General features: G+C 42.7%; 1 long non-coding RNA gene across 2 annotated transcripts in view; it reads left to right on the plus strand.

The window, feature by feature from the left end:
• The first annotated feature begins 3643 nt into the window (after window positions 1–3643).
• LOC122457565 overlaps window positions 3644–20469 on the plus strand; it is a 65145-nt gene continuing 48319 nt past the window's right edge. For both annotated transcript variants that reach the window (XR_006277166.1, XR_006277167.1), the window contains exons 1-2: window positions 3644–3917; window positions 7659–7731. This is a non-coding gene — a long non-coding RNA (uncharacterized LOC122457565). The remainder of the gene's footprint in view (window positions 3918–7658; window positions 7732–20469) is intronic.

The following is a 20469-nucleotide window of genomic DNA, read 5'->3' on the forward strand; positions in this document are numbered from 1 at the left end:
GGGATGGTTTTCTGGTAGTTGCCTACTGACGGGTTTCTCTGTTACACCATCTTCTAAACATCAAGGCCAAGAAAGGTACCAGGGAAGGTATTTAGTTTTTCCAGGTGTCTGGGTGGGGGCTCGAGCCAGATTTATTTTGTAATTTTAAGAGGAACCCCTAGATATTGAACCCAGCCCTTGCTGCTGCCAACAACAGCTGGCAGAAGGGTTACATTTTTGGAAGTTAGGATCTGGGCCCTAGTACTGGTCTCTGTGAGACACAGAATAGTGTCTAGATAAACCACTGGTCTGATTTACCATGCTAATTGTCATGGTCTTCAAAGTCCTCAATGGGTTGGATCCCCTCTATCCCCTGCCATACCAGCTCTCTTTATTGGATGCTGAAGCTGACAGTGCCAAGGGTGAAACTTGCACAAGCAGGGATTTCTCAGAGTCTGGCCAACTGCTGAGGAATGCCTTCCAACAGCAATCAGAAAGACCTGACCATTTCTGGAGAGAAACATAAGCCATGTCTCTTTCAAATAGCTTTGCCACAATAACAAACTTATAGATCTTCCCTGAAGATAGTAAACACTCTTAATGCAAAGTAATTATAATAATATTCACCTGAACATACTTTCATAATATGGGGAGGGGGAATGGCATAATATGAGGGAAGGGTGAAGAACACAGACTTTCGGATTTATTGTGAGCTTTGCAAACGTTGATGCTAGGATACCTTAGTCTGTGATTTGTGCATTAGAAACGCATTGATTGGTGGTTGAGTGTATATGGCAATAGATAGATGTACAAATTAACCATTACATTTACTCTGCCTGAGCACATGGAGCAAAATCATCCCCTGCTGCTTTATATTGCTGAGAGCTGGGTGTTTTCCTCAGGGTTTAGATGAAGTCATGGCTCTGGGTGTGGGCAGAGAGAGATTAATTGACCAGCCAATCAGCCATGACTAATACTCTTGGTGGTCATCTTCAGAAATAGCATCTTTCTGAGGGGTTTGAGAGAGGGTGGCGGAGTGGACAGGGGTATCTGTGTCAGGGAATATGCTCCAGTGAGAAAGTGGCTGTGGTGGGAGTGGGTCCTACACCCAGAACCCCTGGCCTGCTTGCAGGATGTTTGGTCCTGAATCAGTAGTTTTCCGAATTGGATCATGCCTGGATATTTAAAAAAACAAAGGACACCCGAACTTTCCAGTCACTCAGCATATTATGCGGTCTTGGCTCTACATTATAATTTGTTCCAATTTGCTAACGAAGACTAATTATCCAAATAATTCAGCATGACTATCTGTTCCTGACCACTGCACATTGCCCCGCTGTTCCTCAAAGCCCTGTTTGTTCCCTTTCCCTTCTCTTATTTTAAACCCCTGACTGTTCTGAGTGCCTTTTATTTAAAGAAAAATTGGATACCTATTGTGTAAATTTCTGCAGGGAGCCCTTTAATGTAGACTGTTGCAATTTTCGCCAGGAATATGCTAATAATTACGACTAGGGACTTGGACTTTGTTATTTGAGGGAGGAAAAACACTGAAGAGAATGATAAAAAAGGTTATTTGTTAAAGTACATGCAGGAAATATAAAATAAGATTAGAGAAGGTGATGTGTCCATGGGGCCTTCCTCAGGCGATGGGCACAGGAGGGGGGAGAAGGGGAGGAGGGCCAGAACACAAATCAGAGAAGAAAGGAAACAGAGGTAGAAGATTATCCAGTTCACTGCTCATGGAAAAGCATCTCTGCAGCTGGGTGGAGCGTCCATCTTGGTGAGCTGGGACTAACCACAAGGCAAATAAAAAGAACCCCAAATGTATTTTTTTTAAAAAAATCTCATCATTTTAAGCCAGTCTAATGCTGTTTTGTGCCCTGACTCATGATTTTTGAATGCTTGGGGTTTCCAATGCTGCATTAAGTTGGAGCCCCGTATACAGCATTGAGAAAGGATCCAGGTGGTATCAAGGGTGAAATTCCATCTGTCTGTCAGTCTAGGTTTGCTGTCTGCCCATCATTGTGGCATCTGACACCTCAATAAACCAAAAGAAATGTTTTTTTTTAAACATGACTGCCTGCAGCAAAAAGAGTCTGGTTCTGCAGTTTGCCAGAATGTTCTGTCATTCATGCCATATTCTTGGTATCAGACCAGACAATTCCTGGGACAGAATATGCAGCTCAGTTTACAGGACTATCTTCTGCGGTTTAGGATATTGTAGCATGGCTTATCCCAGGTTACCAAAAAGCATGAATCGGGCCTGCCAAAAATCACAGGATTGGCTTAAAAATCATGTGATTTTTTAACAATAATACAGGTAGGGTTCTTTTCATTTGCATTCCGGATATTTGAGCCTTTAGGGTTCACATTTTCAAACTTTTCTCTGCTACTGTAATGGCTACAAACTGAAATGAAGGCTGAGATTCAGGACTCCGGAAATTGAGGCTGTAAGGAAACTCAGTTACGTGAGCTTCCTGATAAAATCATGAGAGTGGCTAAGGGTTTAAATCCTACAGGACTGGAACTCATTCTCTGTTCTAACACTGCAAAGGAATAACAGGTGGGGCAATATTCACTCCTGTCCACGGGGCCTGGGTTCAATCTCATTCCAGGAGCAGCTGCAGTAGAAGTTACTCTTATCTCTCTGTGTGTGAGCAAGCTATTGCTGAAAGCATAATGACACTCATGTCTGCTTGCACAGTAACTGTACTGTCAGAGCCCTACACTTGGCTTTGGAATAACTTGAGCCTGGACAGAGTATTAGAAAACCAATGTCTCTTCAAATCTCACACAGATAAATGCTTATGTTCGAAAGAATCTCAAGTTCTACCTTTATTGGAAGGTAGGTATCTGACAGCTGGTAATTTAGGTGCTTTCCTGAATCTGAACCAATCTATCCAAGCCTCCAGAGTCTGCCAAGGGGAAATGGCATGAGTATGGCCTTTTGTGAACTATCCTATTGGGAAGCAGTGGAAAATGTTGAATACCCTTGAACAGTTCAACATGAGTTAGATTGTAAGCTTCTTATTTTGTGTTTGTGCAGTGCCTGATAATAATGAGCTCCTGTCCCTGCACACTCCTGTAATGTTGTTATTCCTGGTACTTGTTTTATAGTAGTGCTTACACATCTCAACTGAGAGCAGCAGTGCATTGTACTAGGTGCTGTAAATATACATTGTGAGAGACTGTCCCTGCCCTAAAAAATTCATGGTGTAAACAGACAAGACAGATGAGGGAAAACAGAGTTAAAGTAACTTAACCAAGGCCAGACAACTTGTTATTAGCAAAGTTGGAGCTAGAACCCAGCTCTGCTGTACCTTAGACTACTGCCTTAATCACTAGACAGCACTCCCTCTCTGACATAGTGCACCTTAAATTGATCTCAGCTATGTGAGCCTCAGATCTCAGCTATAAACTTCAGGTCCTCTTCAATGACTCAGCAAATCTAGCATTATGAAGGCACATACAAACAATTGGCAGGGAAAGGGTTAACATACATATTCTCTGACTAGCAGAAAGCCCACAGCTGCCTCCACTTAGAGCAGGGAATGTAGGGGCAGCAAGGCTAAACTAGCTGTTGTTAATTAAGTAATTAGCCCAGCACTCTTTGAGGAAGGTGCTTTGGAGGAAGAGGGGGAAGTATATCCTTTAGGTAGGAAATGCTTCTTTTTGCTAGCTATGTATCTTGGGTGTATCTTTTGAGCTGCTTGTTTGCTCCCTGATTTTGGAGATGCAGTTTGTTCATTTGACTAGGGTTTTGAATTGACCTGGGAAAACCCTGAGGCTGGGAAATTATTTTGAATGGATTTAAAAAAGTTATGTGAACCTCTGATATCTCCTCTCAAGCCTGGCTCCTGCTCGCTTGACTCCTGCTACTGGGGGGAAATCCAGGGGAAAAACAGTATGAGAAAAATGGAGCATAGTGAAAAACAAAAGTGAGGCACAGAAATGAATAGAAAAACACATCCAGTCTCTGTATTGTATTCAGGGCCTCCTATAGGTGCAAAATGAGATTAACAGAGGGTGGGATCTTCTCTCTTCAATTTAGCATAGTTTTCTTGACAAAAGAAAACCTATGTTAAACAAAAATGGATAGAATCAGCGTTGGGGGGGGGGGGAGAGACAGAAATTAATTTAGTGAAATGGCTCATGAATTCTTCCAAGATGCGTCAATCTCAGTAAAAGTGTGGTAGGGTTTCCACCTCCAGAACCCTGCTAAGGTTTCTCATCCGATCCAAAGCCTGGAAGTGCATAGGGTGCCCAAACCAGTGTGATCTGAACATTTAAACGTAGGGCCTTTGAAATGTACCCAGTACGTTTTCATTCCAGATCTGGGAAAGGGGTCAGTGCTGGGATGAGCATATTACTGGTTAAGCCGTGACTGGGACTGGAGAGATCTTGATTCAAGTCCTAGCTTGGTCACAAACTTCCTGTGTGACCAAGTCACTTTGGCTATTGTCTACACTGCCACTTTCAGCTCTAAAACTTTTTAGTCATTCAAGGGTGTGAAAAAACACCGTCCTGAGCAACAAAAGTTTGTAGTGCCAAAAGCACCAATATAGACAGCGCTTTATCAGCACTCATTCATGGTGTTTTTTTTAAATCGCTGGGCGAGCGCTGTAATGTGGGCAGCGTAGACATACCCTTTATCTCTCTGGGAAGCAGCTCCCCATCTGTAAATGGGGGAAACTAATCCCTCCTATGTCTGCCTTGTCTATTTAAATTATTAACTCTTCAGAGCAGTAAAGGTTACCACATTCATGTACGGCATCTAGCACAATGGGGCCCTGATTTTGGGCAGGCCCTCTAGGCATGCCTGTAATATAGAAGAGAATGGATATGTTTATGAAACCCGGTTCAGGATTTTGGTATTCCATCACAGCTTTAAAGGAGCTTGTGTGTGTGTAGCAGGATAGAGGTGGATATTTGGCAGTGAGTGAAGTCTGGTTTTGGCACAGGCAGCTTTAGAGGACATACGAACCAACAAAGCTGTGTTGATGACCTGTCTTTTATTTACTGTAACAGCCATAATGCATTCATTTATTTTGCAAGAACAGTGCTGCCTGACAATGTGTACAATTATTGGGAGCAGGAGAGATGAGAGCGGAAACACTGATTTCTGTCCCACTTTGTAATTCTAACTGGTATTCATTTTTATGTGACTAATTTAAAAAAAAATAGAAAAATGTTATAAAAGCAAAATGGGGCAATAAATTGGGATTGACTCATATTCAGCTGAAAATCTCCACAATTTTAACACCAAAGCCCAACAGAGCCATGTTCTCTCACATGAAAATTACAGCTACCTCCCCAAATTAATCATAGGGTCTATCACATTTCAGATATTCTGAACCTTTTGTGGTTAGAAGCAGCTTCTTCAAAAGGTGCCTGAGTATTAAACAGTGACTGTATTAAGCTCTGCAGTGAAGACATAACCTAACTCAAATTATCTATACTCCAGTTACTCCTTCTGAGTTAGCCTAACTTGAGTGAAAGCAGACAGCCTGCAATGCTGGAGCGGCACAAAAGTGCAGCGTAGACATAGCTTTAGGCAGCTGCTCGGTTTATTTGGTTAAACATCCTGCTTCCCTATTGTTTCTGTCTGGAAAAAACATTCATGTTTTATTGGTATTAATGCTATTCAATAACACCCTTAATTACATTGTAAGCGGGGGAATAGTCCCGCTATTGTGGGGAACTTTCCTGGCTTCTGCACTACCTGGGTGAAGTAGGCTAGCAAAAGATCTGAGTCATCACTCTCACTTACTTTACCCAGTGGCCTCCCTGCCCTCAAGGACTCCCCTTTCGCTCTCCTGCCTGGCAGAGTCCTTGAAACCCCAACAAAACTGGGCCCGGGATTCTTTGGGGGCTCAACACCCAACCCTGCTGTGGTCACCTAGGACAGAGGCTAGGGTGTCCCCACTCCGGGGTACCCTCTCTGCACTGGGCGCTTCTCTTACCCACTGACCATTACATACAAGTTAAAGAAAATGCAAGTTATTTAATTAACAATTAATTTTAAAAGAATAAGGAAAAATGGGAAAGGTTAAAGGAAACACGTCAGCCTGCTCTGTGGCAGGGAACATCACAGACAGCGTCTCTGGAACGGCCGGGCACTTCACAGTCTGCTCCTTGTCAGTCCCAGGCCTCCTGCTCCGGCCCTGGCTGGGCTGCAGGGATGCTGCGGGTTGGACACTCGCTCTGGTGGTGGCCACACGCTCTCAGGCTCTAAGTGGCAGGACCCTTCTGCCCAGTCTCACCCCCGCACTGTCGGGGTTATGATCCAAGCCTGGCCTGCAGAGCCCTTGGCTGAGGCGTCTCCCTGTGCTGGGCCTGCTGCCCAGGGTCTCCCTCGGTCCCCCCAGCTGCTCACGACACCGGGCCCCAGACTGCTCCAGCTCCACCATTATGTCTCAGCACTGCTGCTGCTGCTCTGCCTCCACCTCCCTGGGCTGCTTCTTTGGCCCCGGTTGCTGCAGGTCTGCTCTGCAGGCTGCTTCTGTGACTCTGCTCCCAGCACTGCCCTGCTTCCTGGGCTGCTTTTCTGGCCCCTCTGGCTCTGGTGGCTGCAGCTCTGCTCCTAGGCCAAGTCTGCTCTCTCTCGGCTGGGCCTCTGGCTTTGGGGCTGCAGCTCTGCTGCCAGGACAGGGTCTGCTCCTCAGCTCAGCTCAGGCCCCGCTTTCTCCTTAGCGCAGCTCCACTTTGTCTCACCCAGGCAATTCCAGCTCACATGGAGGACGGGACCTCCCTGACTTCCTGATTAGCCTGCCCGCCCTGTCATTCAGGCTGACTGGGAGCACTGGCCTCTCCGCATTGTTCCTGGGGACTATCAGTCTCGGGGCCCTGATTCCCTTTTGACTCTTCCCCCTTTTTAGTACTGGGAGCTAGCAACTAAAACACCCCCACTGAATATTAGTAAGGGGGCAACAGTCCCCTTACAACATTATCACATGTGTCATAGTCCCTCTACCGCTCCTTGCCTCATCCCCTGGGATAAATGCTTTCATCACCAAACCGCAGTTGAGCTAAAGGAGAAATGGTAGCAGTGAAAGGCTTTTCTCCTCTATGTCGGCCAGCCACTAAAGGGAAACTTGATAACACAAACACTTAGGTGTCACGCATTCCCCAACATTAAGGTAAGCTCCGAAGTCCACAGCAATTGAAATACACATCCACAGCACCATGTTGTAAAGAAATACATCCACACCTCACCCTGCCACAACTTGGCTTTCTTTCTGAACTAAGGGTCTGATTCAGGAAGGCATATGAGCACACGCTTAGCTTTAAACATGTGTTTGAAGTCCCATTCGCTTCCAAGCACCTGCTCAAAGTTAACAATGTGGTTAAGTGCTTTTCTAAACAGGGATTCTTCCCCAAATTATGGCTCAAAAGCACAAACCCCAAGCACTTGAGCTAGCAGAGTAACTTGGCTGGTTGAACAGCAGTAGGTTCTTACCCACTATGTGGCTTATGCTCAAACACATTTGTCCAGTGGGAAGTAAATGTTTGCAGGATCAGGCCCTGTATTTGCAATTCAGTCATTTTTCCTCTGCCATAAAGAACCTGTATTTCAGCTTTAGTGGTGGTAAATGTATCATCTGAGTTTCTCTGTTCCTGGGCCCCTTGCATGCTTTGTGAGTTCTGTTCTAAGCAGTTCTTTTTCATGTATTCTCTAGTGCTGCTGAAGATTGCCCGTAACTGGCAAGAACCTATCTTCTTCTTATTACCCATGGAAGCTCTGAAATTAGGGTAAGTTAATTGTCACACTGTAGTTGAACAGTAAAATAAGAAGAAAAAATCTACCTTGGGAAGCTCTGAATTGGTTTGTGTGGGTGTATGTGGGGGGATAATGTAATGATGAGCCAAATGCGTGGCTAAAAGAAGATTTAACAAGTTTCCCTTTCAAAGAGGGATAACAGACTCATCCCGCTAACTCTCTGTGAAGAGAAACTCCAGAGATATTCCCAACAGAGACAGCTGCAGGCCCCTTCTGCTAGAAAAAGGCAGTGCAGCAGATTTGTCACTGAACCGATTCTGTGAGCTCTCCTGTTTTATTTTATATTATGCAAATAGGACTTCTCATCTATTCTAGTTTTTTTACTCGAGGCTTGTCACTTAATACTTATAAAAAAAAATTTCAAACCTCCGTAATATGCTGCATATATGTAATAAAAGGAAAGGACTGGCAGAACTGAGACCCAATTTCCAATGATTTTTTCCAGTGCAATAAGGAATTAAAGAATAATATTCACCGAGTAATGCCATGATTAGCAACAACATGCATGTTAACAAATAGATAATTTGGCTCCCTGTGTCTGTGTGTAGGGGTTCTTTCACAGCACTGCTGCATATGGGCTCTCCTGAGCTGTTATATTTAGTCTGCCCTGTCTGTCATTCAGTTCCCTTCCGGGCAGCCATTAATCTTACTCCTTTTGCATGTTTCTTTGGCTACCTCTGAAGTGCACACTCTATCTCATGTGTGCTGAATTATCGATTCACTTTGCCACTAGCCCCAGCAAATGCTGGCGTCTTTGCAGTCAATTGGATCCCCTGAGATATCAATCCATCATGTTGGGGCTTTTCTTTCCCTTAGGTATCAACCCATTTTAGGTGCCTTGTAGTTTCCTATTTATCAACTTTGCACCAAAGGAGGGTCTTGGGATTCTTCCAAAGTGCATATTCAGCAGAGTGGGAAGGAGCAAGCCAGAGGGAAGGAGAAGGCACTAGCTGGATTTTCATTTCAAGGAGCTGAATAAACAAATGTAAAAACCAGCATTTTAAACAAAGGGCCCTCTGAGACCTGCATCTGAAACAACCCTTCAGAATCCTCTGTATTAGACATCAGGAATAACACTACAAGGAACAAGAGAGCGAGTAGGGAAACAACCTCTGAAAAGCGCTCCGACAGCTCAGTGATGATTGCAGTATACAAACTGAGAGAGATGGATGGATAGACAGTAAAATGTGTTTCCAATAAAACACACTTATCAGACCAAAACAAAGGAGTTTAGGAGACTGCATAGTTTGTTGACCATATCTGATGCTTCCATCATTCACTGTATGGTCCTGTTCTTAGTCCAAGTAACTGTCCCCAATAACATGATTCTTCTTTGTTACACTAGTAATTAGGAGTAACTCCAGTGAAGTCAACAGAATGGATATATGGAAGAGCAGAATCAGCCCTGAATGCCTTTTGAATTAGAGCCTCTCAGTGTACAAACACCTCTATACGTACTTGCCCAATTTTTCATTCCTGTTAGCCCCACAGAGTCAGCACAGCGATGGGAGAATGACCTGAATTCCTTTGGCTATGTCTTCACCAGAAAATATTGGGTTTTTTTGTTTTGTTTTTTAACATCAAGATAGCTATCCCAATGTATAATCATAGTGGAGATAAGGCACTCTAGGATTTTACCTTGATGTAGCCAGTTGAGGTGAACCTCAGGCGGGAGGCACAGGGTTGACCTTACTTAATTACACCACCGTAAAAACTACCCAGGCCTTGTCTCCACTAACAAATTTATTTGAGCATAAGCTTTCGTGAGCTACAGCTCACTTCATCGGATGCATTGCATCGGATGAAGTGAGCTGTAGCTCACAAAAGCTTATGCTCAAATAAATTTGTTAGTCTCTAAGGTGCCACAAGTACTCCTTTTCTTTTTTGCGAATACAGACTAACACGGCTGCTACTCTGAAACTTGTCTCCACTAGGATTTTATGTTGACAACTATTTCAATAAAAAGGAGGACTTGTGACACCTTAGAGACTAACAAATTTATTTGAGCATAAGCTTTTGTGAGCTCAGACTACACAGATGCTACTCTGAAAACTATTTCAATGTAAAAGTGCACCTATATTTTACAGTGAAGCCGTAACCTTTGTGCATTATCAGCAGAATCAACACCTTGGTTCTAACTAATGAATATGTCCGTTCTGGTTGTGATATCAGAGACAAAATGAAAAAGTCATCTTGGTTTTCAGATCCCAAAGAGAGTTTGTGATGGCAGAACTTTGGAAAGTCTTCTGGTTTTATTTGTTTGTTTTTAAATCATGCCAACTGAGCTAACAGGATCTGGACATCCCAGAGAGAGAATAATTATGGGATCATTTTTGTAGAGTCGTATTTTCTTTGTGTCTGCCAGATCTTTCGCTGGCTATTTTTGCCTGTCTGTGTTATGCACTTAGGGCAGGCTAGTGACCTGCCCTTATGGTGAGTCATGCAGAAGAGTAAAGGGATACTGCATGAGCTACTCATGCCACACAGCACTGCATGAGGAGGAGAGTCGCTTCATTAGGGCAGCTACTCCCCCTCCTCAGCAGTTGGGTAGTGAATGGTCAGGCAGGGTGGGGGAAATGGGTGAATGTTTGGCTGAGCAGGGTGGGGTTGGTGGAATACTCTGCTACGGAGAAGAACAATTAGCAGTTTACTATTCCTCTGATGCGAGGGAGCAACCAGAGTTGTGGGTGTGACTCTGGGAATCAAAATGTCTACCCTGGTCTGGCACAGCTATTGTAGTGTCTCAGTCTGGCTCTTGGGCCCAGCACCAAGGGTCCTATATACTGAACAGGTCCTCTAGGTTCCATTGTAATACAACTAAAATAATAACTTCCCTGGCCTTCTATACACTTAAAAAGGAAAACAATCTGAGAGGCTCCTCTCCAAACATTCATGTGGTGCTATATTGTGGGAAGAAGGGAGCATTTTAGGGGAAAAGTTAATAAGAACCACAATCAATAATTCTGACCACTACAAAAGTGTCTTGGGTTGTAGGTTGATGGACAGAGAAATATGATTTTGAGATTATATACAATTTCATTTCTTTTGATTCCTAATCCATCCTCCGTCTGGGGCATTTTAGGTTCAGTAGCATATCTGGCTTTATAATCCTATCTCTTCAGGGGATCCCACGGAGGGCTTTTTAAGTAGGTGTTTTGGAAATAAAAAGGGTATAGTGATCTTCCAGAAAGGTTGGCTCCAAATCGCACCCAGCGCAGATGCCCAGAGAAGCAGAGACCAAAGCCAACCCCTATTCGTACTCGTCAAAGTTTAATTTTGAGAACGTTGGGTTTTAATTTGGCACACAGCATGCTTCCCAACCACAGAATGAAAGTCTGGGCAGGGGACTCAAGTCTCAGCTGGCATCTGTAGCTTCTCAGCTGTGGAAGCAAAAAAATAAAATGCAGAATGGAAGAGACAGGAAGAGAAGCACTTTAGTGCTGAATTTCCAAGTCTGTTCTGCTTTCTAATCCCATAGTTTAAGGGGCTTCTAAATACTTTGAAGCTTCTGCCTGTTGAGTGTTTTCCTTTTGTGGTTTCAGAGATTTGAGGCTTTTATTTGAATATATAACTAGAGATCTTATTTTGTTATGTGCAAGAACTTGTAACTTGAGTTCAATCAGAGGTAGGTTTAGTGCATGCCTGAAATCTGAAAATTCTTTCAATGATCTTCTCATTGAAGGAAGACAGATCGAGGATGTAATTAGGTCCTCGTCCTGCAAGATGACTTGGCAAGGGTGGGAAGGGATCATTATAACCATGCAGATACCCTTTGAAACAAGTAGGTGGCTCTTCACAGATGCCTGCATGGATCAGCTTGCAGGATCAGGGCCTGTATATATAGCACCTTTATTCTGATATTCTTTTGTGCCAGACTTTGTGCACCGTCTCTTATAGCACCTGCTGAAAATTTTGCTCAGGTGTTCAATTAGTTATTGGATTTAGAAGAGTCAATATCAGAGACAAAGTCCAGCATTGAGATGCTAATATGTTCTGAAGACAGCAGAGTCTGGACACCTTGAAAAGTCACTTTGTGTGGGACACCAAGGAGAGACTAGAAAGATCAGAGGTGTGCATTTTTTCCTCGTCCCCTCCCAGTGGAAGTGCCTATTCCCCGAAATTAATTGCAAACTGTGGGAGAATACAGAGTGTGATCGTAATGTGTTCCCTGCATGGAACACCACTTAATATTAATAGTAATTAATTAGCAACAGAGACATGCAAACAGTTTTAATTTAATAGTAGTGCCTGCCTTCTTCTGGTTAAGGGCTTGTCAGGGTTTATTACTTTAATTAAGCGAATATAATGCTGCTGGCAGGTATTGGATTGACAGCTCTGCTGAATGGAACCCTCTGTTTATCCGTCAAACAAGCAGCAGTAACAGCATGGATGTCATAGACACTCTACTACCTTTAAAGCCCATTGGACAGGGGCAAACCTCCAGCTGGAGTTTTTGGATAGGAATGTGGGCTGCAGATTTTAAACATTAATTTCAAAGAAGTATTCATAGTAGGGATAGTCACACTTGTTTTATAGGGTGTGGTTTAATGGATAGAGCACTGGACTGGGACACAGGAGACCTGAATCCACCTGCATTTTATTTCCAGTTCTGCCACTGACCTGTTGGTCACCTTGGCCAAGTCATTTCGGCTCTCTGTGCCTTAGTTTCCCCATGTGTAAAATGAGGATAATGATACTGACATCCTTTGTGGAGCACTTTGAGATCTACTGATGAAAAGCGCTCTATCAGAGGTGGTGGTATTATTATAAGACTCACATTTTAAAGTCAGGGTAATGAAGTGTTGGAACAACGTACTAGGGAGTAGTGGATCTGCTATCAGCTGAAGTCTTTAGATCAAGACTGAATGTCTTTCTAAAAGGTATATGAGGGGTCAAACAGAAGCTATGCAGGAATTACCGAGAGAAGTTCTGTGGCTTGTGTTGTGCAAGAGGTCAGACTAGATGATCATAATGGTCCACTATAGCCTTCAAATCTATTAATCTAATTATCAACTCAAGTGCAAACCGTTTCAAAAGTTGGACTGGGACATAAAGTCTTGGTACTTATATGGACCCTTATTTTTATAGTATCCAAGTACCTCATTTATGCATTTACTTTTACAGTAGGGAAGGATTATAATCTGCATTATATGGAGAAATAGCAAAATTAAGTGATTTTCCCAAGGTCAGACAGAGAGACTGTTATAGAGCCAAGAACTGGACCTAAATCTTCTCAGTACTAGTCCAATACTTTGACCACAAGATCATCCTTCCTTGGATTCTCATTCTGTTTTGGAAGGACAGTGAAGAAAGGAGCAGAAATAAAAATTCTCAAGAAAAAAATAAATACATCTATATATCTTATACTGTGGTCCAACTTGTACTAGCGGGGCATCTTTTGGACTTTGTTACCCTATAGTTCTGGGATGTGTTTAGCAAACTGAATCACCCTTGGAGGGAAAAACTGGGTTTAAATTAGAGAATGAGGGGCTAAAAAAAGGTTCATGGACATACTCTAATGCTGCAGACCTAATTCTTCTCACCCCCAAAAAAACCAACCCAAACAAACAGCTGGAACTTCCGTGAGGTTCAGCCATGCCTAGAGAAGTTCCAAATGTGTACAATCAGAGGCAGACTTGGAGGCTGCTGGAACAAGAAGAAATGTGTCATTATTTATGGTGACAGGTTAGGAAGTAAAACAAAGAAAAGAGGACAGCCTGTCACTGTGTGTCTGGGCACTTGTACTGTCACTCATCAGTTTCTTATCTGTCACTTCTCCGTTCTCTGGGTTGATGTAGTACCAGGGGACTGAAACAGAGTTCATGTCTTTTAGCAAAGGAAGTTGTTGAGGGTCCTTTGTAAAGCAAATGAGGGAAGGAGCTTGAGAGGCCTTGTAGTGTCGTGCACAGGACTACGATACCTGCTTTCTGTTCCTGGCTGTTCCACTGACCTGCTGTGTGACCTTGGGCAAGTCACTTCTCTGTGCTTGTTTCCTCTCATCTATTTAGATGATAAGCACCACGGGGAAGAGTCTGTCTCTTACTAGGGTATTTTATAGCACAATGGTGCCCTGATCTTGACTGAAGCCCCTAGATCAGTGGTTCTCAAACTTTTGTACTAGAGATCTCTTTCACATAGCAAGCCTCTGAGTGTGACTCCCCCTTATAAATTTAAAACACTTTTTAATATATTTAACACCATTATAAATGGTGGCTGCAAAGCGGGGTTTGGGGTGGAGGCTGACAGCTCATGACCCCCCCATGTAATAATCTCGGAACTCCATAAGGGGGTCCCGACTCCCATTTTGAGAACCCTTGCCCTAGATGCTATTGTAATTCAAATAATGATAAATAGGAGTGGGGGGAAGAAAGGGACAGGTGGGGCTGAGACAGGAGCAGCTTTAGCAGAAATAGTGTAGAAGAGACTCTTAAAACATGTATTTAGATCAGCTGGTTCATTCTGTCTCCCAACCTAAGGAGGAAATGGGACAGCATGGTGGAGGGGGAGTTTAAAGTGAAATGCTTTCTGTGAGTGCATTGTCATGCCTCCCTAACAGGCAGTGCCGGGGAGATGGGAGGAGACCCAGTTGAGGGACTGATGGATGGCATTTGACTGAAGGACGGAGAGAGAAGGCACTGCGTGTTTTCCCTTTGTAGCAGTTACATGCCTAGAGGGGAAAAGGTGCCTCTCAAGCCCACCACTGCTGCAACTGCCTCCATCAGGAGAATGCTCTCTCGTGCCTCATCTAGGAGGCAGTGCAGTCTAGGGCTTTGTTGTCACTAGGAAGAAAGGTTTGTGTGTACTACACGTTAGCTAGTGCATGGTAAAATGCTGATGTGGACAAGGCAGCTGTAGTTTTCACATATTAGCTGGTTGAGTTAAATCCACAATACCAGTCTGGGTAAGGTGTCAGCAGCAGGAATCAAACTCAGGACTTCTGTATCTAAAACTATGAGTCACTATGTTTTGAGCTAAAGACCCAGCTCTGTAAGCACCAAGACTGCATGGGGGCGGCAAGAAGCCACACCAGGTAAGCATGGGTTACGCTATCAATGCCCTGATGATGTTCCATTCAGTAATTTCCTGAGTCTCAGTCTTGTTCCCTGTTGAAGAGTAGCCACATCACATCATAATCGCCACCTGTGGTAACTTTGCTGGCAGTCTACAGACAAGCCAAGGATTGAAAAAGTCAAGGAGACTGAACTCTTCTCTAGCCCCTGCAAGTCAGGGTTGATACTAATTGATGGCATGCCTTCAGAGGGACATGCACCTTCACTGCCCATGCTGTGAGTGTTCTGTGTATGGAGAACTTCCATCTGCATGGCTGTCATTTGACAGCTTCCCTGAGCATTAATGGGGGAAAACTCAGTAGAGGGCCAGTATAAGATCTATACACTACTAAATGTTCACTTAACCCTGGGAGTTAGTGTTTCATAGACTTTCCATTGAATCTTTGCATAGGAGGAAATGGTATCACCAATTCGTATTTAAAAGTTTGCAATATTTTTAAAAGGAAAAGGGATAGCCCATTACAAACTCTCTACAAAGGCATAAGCACAGAATAAAAGCATGAAGAGGCTGATAATGATTGCAGGAAGCTGCCCATTTGCAGCACTGTTTTGCTTTACAACTAAGGGAGCATGAGCAGAAGATTTGCATTGTTGTTGTTCTTATTGAAACAGATTAAAAGGAGGGAAAGAAACACCATCTTTTCATTAAAATAAAAAGAAAATATGTTTGTAAATGACCTCAAAACCACCTCACCTCCCGATTTCCCTATCAGCACCAATGTTTTGTTGTTTCCGTGACTGTAACTAAATCCATTTGCTAATTTGCACTCCAGGTAATACTCAAGATGCCCTGGCAGCTGTAAGTTCTACACATGAAAGGCTTCACATTTTCATTTAGATGCAGCTTACGTGTTTAGGAGAAAGTCTTTCTCCTGTAGTAGCCAATTCTGGCCTCCCTTTTTTAATCACTTCTCCACGTAATCATTGGTGAATAGTGCAGGTGATTATGTGCATAATCTCCCCGCACATGAATCTCCCCGCTCTCTTGAATAACACTGTCCGCTTTCGCTTGGTGCTTGTCATCCCAGATGTGGCAGAGTTAGACTCATGTTTAATTAAAAAATGGGGTGCCATAGCCTATCCCCAAAGCAAACTTTATCTCTCTCTTGGATACATTGTCTTCTTTGATAATGCATTTCCATTCCATATGTATATATTCAGACTCACCTTTGCTTTCCCATAGTTTTTAAAGAGGATTGCGGTGGAGGAGAATAGGCACTGCATATAGAAAGGAATCTCATAATTCTGGGGGAAGAAATAGCTGTGGAGACAACTTCTGTGGCAGTTAGGGTCCCTTTTTTTGCGAATACAGACTAACACGGCTGCTATTCTGAAACCAGTCCCTTTTGGGTACTGTATGCATCTGCTGTTAATTCAGTGGACAATGGTATGTCAGCAGTAACGGATTGATACTTTCAGTCATCCTGGTCTGAGGCTACATCTGTTGGCCTTTATCCTTGTCCCCCTGCTCTAAGGGCAGGGAGTATAACACTTGCCCTCATACCTTGTAGGCTGCCTGGGATACTGATGCTAATTTGGCAAACAGTGGAACAGAATGGAGCACAGGGAAAGGAAGATGGGACAGATGAGAGGGGAGGTGGAGCGGAGAGAGGATGCTACCATACTTACCATATAATTCAGAAGAACTCCTGAGTTTTAAAGCGACAGTGATGGACGGTTTTAAGAATACGTGACTTTCTTGGCCTAAGTAGGGTGAGGACACAACCTTTAACCTTCCGTTCTGCTATTACAAATAGGTGTAATCATCACCTCTCCCAGTGTCTGTTTTAAAACCTGATGGCTCAACCACCTTCCAGAGACAGCTACTTTTGATAACAAAGCCAGACTAGAGATGAGAACATTGGATTTGGCCTCTGAGATCTGGGACAGGCTATTAGAACTCTACAACATACATTTTCCAATGAGAATGCATTTTAAAATCTGGCATTGTTGTTATGATCATTTCCATTTTCTCTCCTGTCTTTTTGGAAGAAAGAACAAACACTCAGTTTTAAATAATGAATGAGGGTATTTGATGCAAAATGAGGAATGACTGAAGCCTGTTGCTATGTCATAGCCCTTCAGAACTGCTCCTGGTCAGCATGTGTACTCTTATCACTCCCTGTTGATTTTCCCCATAGTAGATGCAATTAAAAATTCATCATTCCCTTATTACTATTAATAATTATATGTGCTGTGGTAGAACCTAAAGGCCCCCCAAAAGGCCAGGGCCCCATTCCACTAAATATGGTTCATATACATTGTAGTAGACAGTCCCTGCCTCAGAGAATTTACACTCCAATTAGGTAAGACGAACAAAGGAAATATTCTCCCCATTTTACATCCTGGAGACTGAGGCAGAGAAAGATAAAAGTCTGAGGGAGTCGCTCTGATCATCTGCGTCAGAGCTGGAAACAGTATCCAGATCTCCTGAGCTTTAGTGCAGTGTCTCAACTGCAAGACTATCCTTTGTCTCAACATTTGTTGTTCTTGGGTGCCTCTCAGTAACCTTATTTGTGCTTATCCTGGGAAGGTACCGTAGTCACTGTAAAGCAGCAAAATAGTCATTACCATGGAAAATTCAGCATTACATTACCCAATACTTAGCATTACGCCTGGTCAAAAATGCGGAATATTTTTCATGAAAATATTTGATGTTTTTTTTAAAAACAAAATTTAGAATTTTCAAAAAAATGTTCAACCAGCTCTAAAATGGCCCCAAAACAACAACAATGACAAAATTTGAAAAATTCTGGTCAGCTCCAGTAGCCCCAGAATGGCAGCTGAGGTGGCACATATGGTCTCTCCTTTTGTATGGAATGGGAAATAATTCCAGAATGGTAATGATTTTTCAGTGGTGTCCGGTGTCTGTGTCGCTCCACTCAAGCCTGGTCTACATTTTAAAGTTTTACCTGAATAACTATTTGGGTGAGGGGGGCCATTTATTTATTTATACCAAAATAATTATATCTGTACAATCCCTGATGTGTCTTCAACTACAACCATATAAAGCTGATTTATACAAGTAAAATTAATCCTTCTCTTATATGGGAATAATTATACCCAGATAAATCACCTTTATACCAACATAACTGCATGCACACTAGGAGGCTGTACTGCTTTAGTTGCATCAGGAAAGTGCTACAACTTTTCAGTGTAGACAATCCTTCAGTTGAATTCTGACTGAAAGGGTCACACACCATCCCTTGAAAACTTTACAGTTTTGCTAACTTCTTGGAGAACAATCATCCCAACCCCATCTCAGGGTTGAGATTAGAGGGCTCTTCTTTGCAAAACATTCCAGATAGCCTGCTTTTGTTTTTATAGCACCTTTTTCATCTCCGATCTAAAAGTCTGTCATAACAAGGCTCTATAAATTACTGCCAGTGCCTGCCACTTACCACCTACAGTCTTTCTGTAATGATATATGGCCCATAAATCTTACTGACACCCTGTTTCCACTGCTGTCTCTAATATGCTCTTTCTCTCTACTTCCCTCTCCCTCAAACTAAGAAGTCTGGTGTTTCCACGAAAATGAAAAAAGGGATACAATGGCATGTAATCAAATGTAATCAGAACTCGTGCGGAACCCAAATATTGTAAGTCAATCAGCATTGGCTGTGGAGTTCTGCTTCTTTAAGTACTTCACATCTTAAGAATTGCTGAAAGATTGGCCAGTTGACGCATGACGCATTCTTTAACAAAATGTATGCAGCAAAGATGATTCTGGGAGCTCTCACAGTCCTGTTCACTGTGTATTCTCCTTGTTGTTGGATTTGTATCTTGGGGAGGTGGTCGCTTCAGTCTGAATCAGATTCAACACTGGATTAACTGGGTGTTGCAAGAGCTGCACTTGGTTATGATAGCAATGAATCTGACTCTGTAGATCTATTTCAAGTTCAGAACATACACACTATAGACACACACAAAAGTATATGAAAATTAATTTTATTGCACAATACATACTGTAAAAATTACTGAATGAAAGATATTCTCTTAGCAGGAAAAAATTACACAGAAATGATTTGTACAATAATTACCCAAGGTGTCTTCTCATTAATTAGCCTCTGTCACTTATTTTTTATTTATTTTACTTTTTTGTTCTTTTTCATTTTTTCTATTTTGACAGCAAATGCCTCTGCTGGCTGCAGCTAGATCAGTACCTAAGGCAGGATCTAAACTTAAGTTTTACCAGAATTACTATGCCAATATTTTTTACCAAAATAAAAATATTGGGATAAGCCCTGGTGTGGCTGCAGTTATACTGATATAAAGGTGACTTAGGCCAGGCCCAGACTAGAAACACTTTACCAGTATAGGATTACTAGTGTGCTATACCAGAAAAGCCCTCCTAGTGTGGACACAGCTGTACCAACAAAGCTGCACTTTATACCAGTGTGGTAAAACTACCCCCATGAGTGAAATAAACTGGACAAGTAAAAGTGCAATACCCTATGCTACACTACCCTGGGGACTGCTGCCAGAGCAGCCATGTCCATCAGAGATAACCCTTTATCATGCCTCTGACCAGCGTAGCTAAACTGGGACCATCACAGCTACAACAATGCTGCATACAATATAGCTAAACTGTCAGAAGTCTGTAGTGCATCCATAGCCTCATATTGGTATAATTATTTCCCCTTCCCATACAAGAATAGCTATACCAATATAAAGCACATTTATACTGATATATCTGATCACATGATGGGCATTGTGCCACTTTAACTACATTTGGATACTTTTTTTGTTCTCCGTTCAACTTCTTGTAAATTCAACTTGGTGCGAAGAAAAACGAAAACAGAAACAAGATCTTCAAAACTCTGAAAATCCAGTTTGCTCAAATTCATTCCAGGATAATTCCATCCCCAGGGCTTTAGTCTCCAAGAAGTAAGATCAATTCATGGTAATCACACCTACTTTATTTGCATTGGTGCACTAGTAAAAGACTCCTATTGTATTGAACAAAAAATGCCATTTGGGGAACTTGCCTGAAGAAGATAGAATCAATAGCTCAGTAAGATGCTGAATTGCTGTTAGTCAAAATGTACACTGGATTAATTTAACCCTTTACAATCTGCAGCAGCCAGTAATAATAAATCTTAGTCTGAACCACCTTGATATAGCAACAATAGTTTTGCCATGCTGTTCCCTGAAATGTAGAAATAACAAAGCCCAAAATAGTGCAGCAGGAAGTTGATCATCCTCTTTTATACAACCCCTGTTAGACGTCACCTGGAATACTGCATTCTATCTTGCATACCTCAATACCAGAAAGACACAGACTAAATGAGAGCAGTTGACATAGGAGGAATCAGTTATTTGAGACACATTAAAGGTACTTAATATGTATAACTTGGCTAAGGAACAACAAAGGAGTTGGAAGGGCTTAGAGAATATAACCAGACTCGGAAGCTGCAGAAGGGAGTAAAGAGGAGTAAGGCATCATCTCAACCCAATGCCCAGAGTATGCGACTCATGGGTACCAGTGTATGGAGGAGGGCAGCTTGCATGGGGCTCCTACATTCCCCACCACCTGTGCAAATGGACTGGAGTCAAGACTTTTTCTCACAGCAGGCATAGCTAGACTGGTGTGCTGGGGTATGTATGCTATACAGATATAGGCTCACCTCAAGGTACTAC

Source organism: Dermochelys coriacea, chromosome 26, assembly GCF_009764565.3.
Source record: "Dermochelys coriacea isolate rDerCor1 chromosome 26, rDerCor1.pri.v4, whole genome shotgun sequence".
NCBI classification, from domain to species: Eukaryota; Metazoa; Chordata; order Testudines; family Dermochelyidae; genus Dermochelys; species Dermochelys coriacea.